We start from the raw sequence: 11,130 nt of genomic DNA on the forward strand, positions 1-11,130 counted from the left end.
ATGTAATTCTTGCTGATAATAGTTTCAGGTAAGAAATGTCCAAAAACCTCCAGAGCCAATGAAAGCTTTAAATATTGTGGAGAGGCCTCCATCACAGGACTACAATTTCCTCAGCTTCATTTAGGCCTGCCAGCTAGGCTTTGCATGGTTTTACTGTAAGGGGAAGGTGAAAAGTAAAAGTACCCCAATTAATCCTGCAAGGGTGTTAATAACCTTCCAGAAATCCCTGGACATTCCCATACAACATGGATAAAATAGTAAGAACAGTTCTGTAGGAACAGAAAGAACCACATGGGTCGGGTACCAGGTACCAATATCAGATCTTATAATCCCAAACTTACTTTGTATTGTATAAATATACACCTACAGTTACATGTGCATGATAAATCTAGTGGTGGCGTAGGCCGGGGTGTTAAAGGGCTCAATTCAATTAATATCATCAAATATTGCAGTAGAAAAGGAGCAGGACTCAGAGCAGCTATTAACAATGCTAGAAAACAACATCAAGAGGCAGAAGAAACCCATCTGTATGTAAAATAGTTTATACCATAATAGAAAAAGCTTTAACATAAACCACACAGGTCAGCTATAAAAAATCTATTTACAAACTTGGCAGTAGGTTAGGTTTGTTTCACAGAACGTTTCACAGGAAGACCTTGAGAGCCAGGTCTCATTTTTCCCCAAAGCTGTAAGATTTTCTAATTCAGTAATCCAATATGCTTCACATTTCTATGGAGGACTAAAAGTGCCAAAGTTAAATAAATAAATACATCATTAAATAATTAATTAAATATGTCATTAATTAATTAAAATTGGAATTAAATACATAAATGTGTTATTAAATGTGTCATTAATTCATTAAAATACCAATTCATTTTAGGTAAAAAACATATATTATTATTTCACTAATTAATTAATTATTTCATGGTCCTTGTGTTGCAGTGGATCATGAATTTATTTTATCTGTCAACCTCGCCCATCAAAGTCGGTGGGCGGATCTTAACACCTGATTGGTTACCCTGCACATCAAGTCAAGGCAAATTGATTCCAGATAAAGGATTGATGCAGAGCTTGTGAACACATCACGATACACTGGGTGGCGCTATTAACCTCTACGTTTGTTTGGATACTTTAGTAAACAAAACTTTATTGGCAACTGCTAAACATCTAGACTCGGTCTGCCACTCCCAATGTTGATGCAGCGTGTGAGGTGCAGGAGAAAATGTCGAAAACCTGCCCAGAACTGCTGAGAGAAGCAGCGAATTTGATAGAGGAAGCTCTGAGCAGAACTCCTCCGGCTCCGGCGGCTCAGTCACAGCAGATACCTGCTGCTCCATCACGTAACGTTACACCTGTCCAAGGTAAGCTAAATTATTTAATGTTAGCCAGGTGTGCTACTAATCAGTGACTTGGGACACAGATGTGGGTTAAATTAGATAACAATTTGGAGTTGGATTGAAAATGTACAGTACAGCTGGCAGTAACATGCCAAGATAGAAGTTGAGGCTGTTTTAGCTGACTGGTGACCATTGAGCTGTGACATTTTTCTGTGTTGCAGCCGAGGTAGCAAGGCTCTTTGCGCCGTATAACGGTGGAGCCAGAAGGACTATGACGAGACGACCAGCACAAGCCCAAGTTAGTCGAAGAAGCTACACACACACTGTCTGTTGTTTGGCTGACCACAAGGTGGATAAAGTTCCAAGCGTCCTGCTTTAAGCAGACCTCCTTACTTACTTTCAGCAAAAAGTGACATTTTCAGGTCAGTATGAAATTAGGAATTTACCAAAACCAAAAAAAAGTATGCACTGTCTGTGGCTCGTTGAAATTATTTGCAGTTCAACTCGGCATTTCTTTTTAGTCATAAGTATTTCCATATGTTCATATTCGACTCAAACTTGATTGATTTTCATAGTGTGAATAATAGTTGTCACAGGCTTTAGGTGAGTCAATATGAGTTATGGCTATTTATTTATTTATTTATTTTACAGGGAATGACAACGATCCCATGGTTATAACAAATAAACTGATGGAAGTGTTTCCGATTCTCAAAGAAGGGGGAGGCTTTGAATTTCTAAAAATTGCAGGATCTACTTGTAGCCGAAATCTTGTGTTGCTTCCATGTCCCAGCACTGGATACACCCTTGCCTATCTGAAAGATCCATCGACGATGATTGGACAGGCTACAATCTACATACGTCCACTTCAACAGGATCTACCCATAGATTGTGTACATAGATTTACAGAGACTCAGTTTAATACATAATCAAAACAAAGCTCACTGGTGACTTTTAATCCTTAGTTAAACGCCATTTGTTGTTGTTAGGAGAGCTCACAAACTGCCTCTGGTCCAGTCATCCCCTGCATCACCTGTCAGAAGGAAGTTCCCTTTTCAGAGATGAAGCTGCACAGATTAAGCTGCAATGGGTATGTAATACCTAAAGAAATGCAAGGGTTGCATATTCATTTTTATTTTGGAAAATGTCTCTCTTAGAGTGTTGTGCACACAATAAAGTATGACCATAATTTCAATTTTGTTAACTTCAAGGACACCCATGCAGGAATCAGAGAGAGAACAAGAGGGAGGCCGAAGTGAAGAAAACGATAAAGAGAGACAGCCCCAGTCAGTGACAGTGTTCCAGCGAGGCCTGGAACATCAGCTGAGAGTGCAGTTGTACCAGCAGTGATTGACGAGGACTTGGATCACGAAGAAACAGACAATGGTTTGTGTCATCACAATAAGGTGGCTGTAAGATTGTGTGTAACTTAAACTCAGTCAATAGAAAAATGACACCTGCAAGGTAAATAGATAGATAAGAGAATACAATTATACACAATAACACTCAACTGGGTTACATATTCTAACTGTTAAAATATTTAGTTTTTGTTCAGAATGCTGTTTTGCTGTTTTTATGTCAACTCAGCTTTGTAACAGATTCTGAAGATGTTGGGTCTCATGTTTGTCAGTGACATGGACAGAACGTTCCTCCTTTTCTGTAGACTGAGAGGATATCTGTATCTGCAGGTGACATGCCAACTCAGAACATGTCTCTCCGGAATAGATAACTTTATTATTGTTGTTGTCTAGAATGGAAGCTTATTAAAGAACCAGCTCAAGCTGCCAAAGTTTTCAAAGAGAATCTGCTAAGCGAACATGCATCTGGGAAACCACTGAGAATGAAAATGGACGTAAGGGACTCTGAAGAGGACAGGGAACGGGAACTTCTCTCATTCTATAAACAGCCGCGAGAATGGGCATGTCCACTTCACTGTACTCTTCTTGGTAGGTAATATAAAGTTTGTAATATAAATGTATTAGTAAAGTTTATACCACTCAAGTATCTTATATGGAATTGTTACATGGGAGAATGGGATCCAAAAAATTATATAATTTGATGACCACTTATGAAAAGCACAATATTCTCCTGTTATCTGGAATAGTCAATATTAAGGATGCTATTCTAGAATTACAGCCAATAGTTATGTTACCTTATCCAGTTAACTGCATTAGTCAGCCATTGTTTTTCCACTGTGTTATTATCAGTATTTTCTTTCAGGTGATGTTGCTGTCGGAGAGGGAGTGATGCGGTACTTTATGACAACAATAATATCCAAACTGCAGTTTGGATTCAGTGTGGATCTTGGTAAGTCTCTTACTATTTTGAAGGTTAATATGATGCAATTTTTAAATGTATATCAGTCGTTAATTGTTGTGACTTTATCCCCTGCTCTCTTGGTACTTTACAATAGGAATGGGCCAAACACTGCTTTTTGAGGGTGAACCTGACCATCTTGTTCCAGCAGCATCAGAGGTGCTTATTGAAAGCGACCTCTTCCGGGTTGCAGGAAGGATGTTGGCCCACAGCTTTCTGCATGCAACCCCCATGTCACAGGATTAAGTCCTGCTGTAGTTCATGTACTGTTCAACGGGGACCCTGAAACGGCAACTGTTGTTACAGAAGACTGTCCTGATCTGCGCATCAGGAGTATCATAAAACTGGTATGTATCATAAAAAACTTTGCCTTGCAAAATTATTGTTTGGGCAAATGTAATAACTTGTATGGTCTTGATTTTAGCTTGAACATGAAGAACTTACACCAGAACAGAAGGACATGGTTTCAGATCTTTCCCTGTCTTGGGATCTCCCGGCAGTCAACAAAACAAATCGGAGATGGCTACATAACAAACTTCTACTGCATGCAGTGAGTTCCTGCTGGTTAAGTGACAAAATTCATTGCTGTAGTTGTTGAAATTATAGAAAGTGTTGTGAACCCTGGCTTGTTATGTTATGTCAACACTGGCAGAGATGGAATGACATAATCTTTAGTCTTTGTCCATAGTCATGTTAAAGTTCTTGAAAACCAGCATTTAATTCATATACAGTTTAACTACTTCAATATTTCTCACTCCTGCAAGTGTTGATACAACAGTGGCATAATTTAAAAAAAAACAATTTCACAAATGTTGACACAGTAGGGAAATGATTATACAAAACAAAATGTAATCCTTTACAAAAAAAATAACACTACAGTACATTGAGAGCAGCTCAACAACACACATCTGATTTTGTGAATTTGCCTTTTGATAATATACTTTAAAAAGGCGATAGTCAGGTGTTCACCACTGCATTTGAGCACTAAAGACATCAGTTGCAGAAATGTATAAAATGGAATACATTATTCTAAAATGTGTTAATGTCTTATTAAGGGTTGATATATTCTGTACTAGTTTGAATGGATTTTATAAAACACTTCATTATGCTTTTATGAACATTTTCCCTACTGTGCCAACTTCTGTAAAAGTTGGGTTGAGGATTTGGTCTGTAATATGGGTTGGGCCTGTCTCTTAGGTCATTGGGAGGACCACACGCCAAATTAAACAGCTGAGAAAGGGACTGAAAGATGTGATGGTATGACCCCTGCTGACATCAAGGCCAGATGTTGTCTCACTTCTTTTCCCCAAAATGGCTGAAATGCAGTTCACACCCCAGGTATGTCAGTAATTTAGTTACATTTGTGACTTTACTTAATGAATTTACATGTGTTTTCAATGACTGAGCTGGTTATTTTTCCATTTACCAAGAATGTGATCCGCATGTTCCTTCACCAAAATAAGTTCTCCCTTTTAAAATAATTACAATTACAATGTGTTTTTTAAGATGCTCCTAGAAAAAATCACATGGCCAGCTGAGGACAGTGATGATGAAGACTTTGACATAGAGTCCACGTGCCGCATCACTGGCTTTCTAAGGATGTTCATTGAAACAGGTATTAACACCTTATTTGGCAAATGTATTGCTCTCTTTACAAATGCTTCTATGTCTCATGGATATATATGATCAATTAAGGTTTAACTAAATGCTGTCTTGAATCCATTTTATGACTTCTGCTGCTGACATTCTGGGTTGGCTGGGAGAAGCTTCCTCCTGAACTGAAAGTGGAGATCTCTGGGGGAACTCTTCCTACGTCCTCCACATGCTTTGAAACACTAAAGCTGCCAGCTCATTTCAAAACCTACTTGGACTTCGAGGAAGCACTTGTCTCTGCCCTAAGTAGTGCTGAGACTGGATTTGGACTTATTTAAGTTTTCAGACAGATGTCATTGAATGCACTGTTCAGTGGGTCAGATCAATTGACACAAGTTCAGTGTCTTTGAAAACATTTAAAATACTGTGCAGTAGTTGATAATGGTTTTATTCAAAATATTTTTTCCACTTACTGACACCAAACAGTTCTGCATCTTCATCTTTCAGTGTTAAGAGAACAGCATTCATGTTATTCATTCTGTGGCCAATAATGAGACAGGAAGAAAAGGAGTGGAGCTGTGCATGAAGTGCATTTACAAGATCTTAACAATGATTATGGTAGAGCTTCAAAGTAAAACAGTTTTTTTTTTTCATTTTTTTAAGGAAAGCAAACTTTTTCAGTTTATGCTTGCTTGTTGTAAGATGCTAAATAAAAGCATGGGTTAGACATCAGTCTGCTATAAAACTTGCACAGTCTCTACATATGATCTAAGTGCATCAGTTACAGAAACTCCTGGAGCTGGTAAAATGGCAACCTCTTCCAGCGAGAGCTCACGGGCCAGCTGAACCTCGGGGACTGACACAGTGCCTCCATGAAGACTGTGAGGTCCATTCCAGTCGATCCCATAGTCTTCATAAACCTGAATAGAGGACAAGCATGATCAATCTTGTACTTAAACTAGTCTGGCACATCATTACACAAAATATTTAAGATTGTCATTTTTGGTCACCAAGTCGGTGAGAAATTTAATGTTGCCTATTCAGTTTTGTAAAATAGTACAGTTATGCATAGTATACACAATAGAAACTACAGCTCAGAGGTTGATCTTTGAAAGCTCAGGAGACTTTGAAGATGATATAACCTCTGTTTCAAGTAAAATATTTTCTCCCATAATTCCTTTGGAGGAACAGACATTTAAAAAGTGTTAAAAGTTTATCTTTCTTTAACCTTAGTAGGATCCTCCATAGGGCTACATTCAACTAGTATGCTGCTTGTGTGAGCCTAGTTGCCAAACATTTATTTACTGTTGATTGTGGACACTTCTGCCTGTGATGTGCGAATTCCTGTCGGTACCTCTGCTCCTGATCATGAATTCTGCTACATCTGCATTCTCGCCCCCTTTATCAGACCGTACCCTTGATGGCAGCCCGTACTGCTCAACAGCAGCGATAAAACCCGTACTAGCTCTGTTATTGCCAGCCACAGTCAGGTAGACGACTAAACGACTGAATCCATCCACCCCACCATGGACAACAAATCTCCAGCTGTCAGGCAATTGTGAACACAAAAAGGCACAACTTTATTGTAAAACAATTCTAATGACATCTATAGAAAGAGGCATTGTTTATCCGCTAGTATGATGAGCTTATGATTGCCATCTATATGCCATAAAGATTTTGGACCAGGAACAGAATACTGCCGTCGTCTTAATACACGCAGTCTTAGACATCTCATGTAGACTCCCCCTGCATCAACTCTGCGTAAAGACTCTTGCAGTCTTGAGACTGAGGGTAGGAAAATAAAATAAATAACCATAAACTCAATGCCAACTTCATTAAAAACACATGTTCAATATACTTGAGGAGTCACTTATTTCGAGGAAATGGTGGTATCATAATAAAAGACAATATAATGATGTGCGTAAAACTACTACACTATACAGAACCACCACAGCCTCAAAAATAATCAGAGTTCACTTAATTTTCTGAAAGAGAATAAACAAGTTGCAAACCATACTTCAGGATAGGATATTTTAATGCACGGCTACTGGCTTCAAGTAAACTGCAAATAAAATTACTGATGCATTGCAAATGGATACATGAATATTATCTTAAAATTAGCTAGGCTCACTAATTTACTTTGTTGTTCATATTTAAATAATAAATAGGCCTACATTAAAAATAAATTCAATTATTACCGTATTGCTGCATGCGCCTCCTGATAGTCCTCTTTGACACTCCGAGCATCGCTGCAATTTGACAGGCTGGTAATCCACAAAGAACGTGATGTTCCAGAGCTGCCCTCGGTATGTCAAAAGCCGAGCACACACAACGACCTGGTCGTTGTGTGTGCTCCTGTTGCACCCTGGTACCAGAAAAGCAGCGGAGTACTTCTTCTAAATTTGCAGTCACTCTACGGTCAACATCTTGGTCAGAAAGTGCGGAAATAACTCCAACAACTTCCAATAAATTCCTCTGCTTTACACGCTACATGCTTGGGGTCAGCAGATCCTGCTTCCACATACACTGCAAGGTCTAAAATATCTCTTACCAACTCTCTAGAAAGTTCACGGAGATCCTCCATCAACACAGCTGCCATGTTTAGAAAGACTTCTTCTTCTACTTTCGGTTTCAAGGCAGACCAAAGTAGTGGATTTGACTAGATTCGCGTTAGCCCCACCCACCAACTTTGATGGGTGAGGTTGACAGATAAAATAAATTCATGATCCATTGCAACACAAGGACCATGAAATAATTAATTAATTAGTGAAATACTAATATATGTTTTTTACCTAAAATGAATTGGGATTTTAATGAATTAATGACACATTTAATAACACATTTATGTATTTAATTCCAATTTTAATTAATTAATGACCTATTTAATTAATTATTTAATGATGTATTTATTTATTTAATTTTGGCGATTTTAGTCCTCCATACATTACAGGAGGGCTTCCTTTAACTGAACTGTAGACCGAGGTCATATCTTAAATGAATAACTGTGTACATGACAATGGGTAGACCTCCAGTACAGTTATGGATCATGTAAATATGGGCTGTATTTAAGCAATATGTCACATAATGTCTTGAGAAAGGTCTTTGTGACCAAAATTAAGACATTTTTTAATGAATCAAAGCAAAGGTGATAAAGGTGTGTGGGAATTGCTTTTTTCTGTGTAACTGATTGTAATTGAATGCCATATTTATTTAAACCATATGTTTAACCTTTGTGTTTTGCTGACGTTGGCTTTACTTACTGTTTGTGGTTTCACCAACCTTGCTGCTGTATGTGTATATACTCGAGATGCAACCGAGAATATTATATTCAGGAAAGCACAAATGATGTGATGGAAATAGATTTCTTCTTTCTGAACTTTCTTATTATTATTATTCAAAAAAGGTCATTTCCGTCACTTCAGCACAGTTAAAAAAGGTTGCTTCTACCTTGATTGATTGCTGATTTAATGCACCAAGATGATTCCCTTCACCTGAAGGATATATTATATACTTGTATCTTTGCTGTAGAGTTTCTATTTCCAATGCAAAACAATCTTTCCATGTATTGATTTTTTTTTTTTCAGTTTCTGATTCTTCGACATCCTCCAGTTAAAGGAGAGGTGGTGGTGGGCTTCAGACAGTACAGAACAATTGGTATATTATATTATCCCTGCCAGGGGATCATGCGATCTCTTCCATGTGTGTATGACTGTGTTCATGTGTGATCAGTGGACCAGCAGCTTGTTTAGAGCTAATCTTGCATACAACAGGACTGATTAACCTATTTTTTTTGTGTGTGTAAATTCATGATTGTATGCTGAAGGATCTTGAGAATTCTTGAAAAAACTTTTTGATGGCTCCAATTCAGTGACAACTGTGACCACAGGCATGAATGTTTCCAGGTCATCCCATTCCTGTGAGCTCAATATCTCAAGCACACCTTGAGGGATTTTTTCAAACTTGGCACAAATGTTCACTTGGACTCAAAGAACTGATTGCATTTTGGTGGCTTGTGGTGGCTCGCTATAACTCAAGAATTCATACACTGATTATGACAAAATTACGCAAAAATTTCTAATAGGATGAAAGGATAAAATGACTTTGAAGGAATTTAATAAAAGGTATGAATTGTATTTTTTTTTTTTTGGTAAAAATGGAAGTTCTCACTATACATGTGTGATTCCAGTAAATAGTTTCCAGGTAGAAACATGCTGTCTTCACTTAAGTCACAGTGAAGTTGACCTTTGACCTTTTTGACATAAAATGTCATCACCTCATCACTTTTTCCAATTATTTGTGCGTAATTTTGTCAGAATTAGCGCATTAATTCTTGAGTTATGGCCTAAAATATGTTTAGTGAGGTCACCGTGACCCTGACCTTTGACCGCCAAAATCTAATCAGTTTATCCCTGAGTCCTGAACGCTCGTACCAACTTTGAGGAAATTCCCTTAAAGGCATTCTTGAGATATTGAGCTCACAAGAATGGGATGACCTGAAAAAATAAAGCCTGTGGCCCTGGCCTTCAGGTCATAAGGTTTTTCAAAAATTGTGAACCACAGAGGTTCTTCAACATACAGTCATGAATGTACAGAAAAAACATGAGGCTGATCAGTGCAGTAGTATACAGGACGAGCGCCAGACAAAATGCACGTCTGATGATCACATTGCATGATCCCACTGTGAGCTTACACCAGGCTGGAATAATGAATATTAGGTATAAGACATTGTAGATTTTTCAATTTTTTTCCAAGTACTGAATCAAAAAACCTTTCCTTCACCACACCTACACTGGACATTTAATGAGGGTGACAATACAGAAATGACTACAACAAATAAGAATATATTTCTTGTTATATATGTTACATGGGTTAAGTATGAACAAATATACACTGATCAGCCGTTAAAAAACTGACTGGTGAATTGAATAACATTGATCATGTTGTTATGGTGGCACCTGTCAGTGAGTGGGAAATATCAGGTGAAAAGTAAGTTCTTCAACTTGATGTGTTGACAGCAGCAAAACTGGGCATCATGAAGATCTGAGCGACTTTGACAGGGGCCAGGGGCCACAAGATATTGATGGCCAGGTGACTGGTTCTTTTGTGGTGTTCCTGGTATGCAGAGGTTTGTATCTATCAGAAATCATTCACGAAAGGACAGCTGGTGACAGGGTCATGGATGTCCCATCATGCATCTTAAGGACCTGCTGCTAATGTCTTGGTGCCAGACACAGTGGGTCAGAGCTGTTTTGTTGTGGAGTGGGGGTACACAAGATTACAACAATAGGTATAGTTTTAATTTGTGGCTAATCAATGTATATTATATTTTGAGGGGGATTTTAAGTTTTACAATTATACCGGGTAAATATATTTTAAAACATCGAACTCTTGGCTATTAAACCTTGTAATTGTCCAAGCTCTAAGTGATTACATTTTTGACGAAATATTTAAGGTTTTTCATTTCACAGCATAGTTGTAGTGAGCAGATATTTTATTTTTTACAGTGTCTCAGAGTTCTCTTAATACTAATCAAAATACACCATAATTCTTTTTTAGCTTTGATTTAGAAGGACTAGAGAGTTGACATGTTATGGTTGGGATTGAACAAATTTGTATAAAAATAGAAAGTTTACCAGTACTTGAGCAGTATTCCTGCCTTTTTTAAACAAGGAAGTGAGACAGGGGTCCTTAAAGTATAGCTGACTCTTTTTTATCCCTAATTAAATCATGTTTTTATAGTCTGACAGAGTTGATGGAAATCTGGGACACAACTTTAAAGGGTCAATATTTTCATAAAAAAGTCTATTTTAAAACAAAGCTGATTATTATAGTATTTTTAAACCATTTTTTACAGTTTGAAGGCTTTTAATGCATTTTAAATTGTTTG

At 37.7% G+C, this 11,130-nt stretch overlaps 2 pseudogenes; one reads left to right on the plus strand and one right to left on the minus strand.

Annotated features, from left to right (window-relative positions):
* Positions 1–1,222: 1,222 nt before the first annotated feature.
* On the plus strand, positions 1,223–5,581 carry LOC146327346 (uncharacterized; annotated as a pseudogene).
* A 443-nt stretch (positions 5,582–6,024) lies between these two features.
* LOC146327347 (uncharacterized) lies at positions 6,025–7,827 on the minus strand (annotated as a pseudogene).
* Between the last annotated feature and the right edge of the window lie 3,303 nt (positions 7,828–11,130).

This window comes from Lutjanus erythropterus, chromosome 4 (genome assembly GCF_056507025.1).
Source record: "Lutjanus erythropterus isolate fLutEry1 chromosome 4, fLutEry1.hap2, whole genome shotgun sequence".
Lineage (NCBI taxonomy): Eukaryota > Metazoa > Chordata > Actinopteri > Lutjaniformes > Lutjanidae > Lutjanus > Lutjanus erythropterus.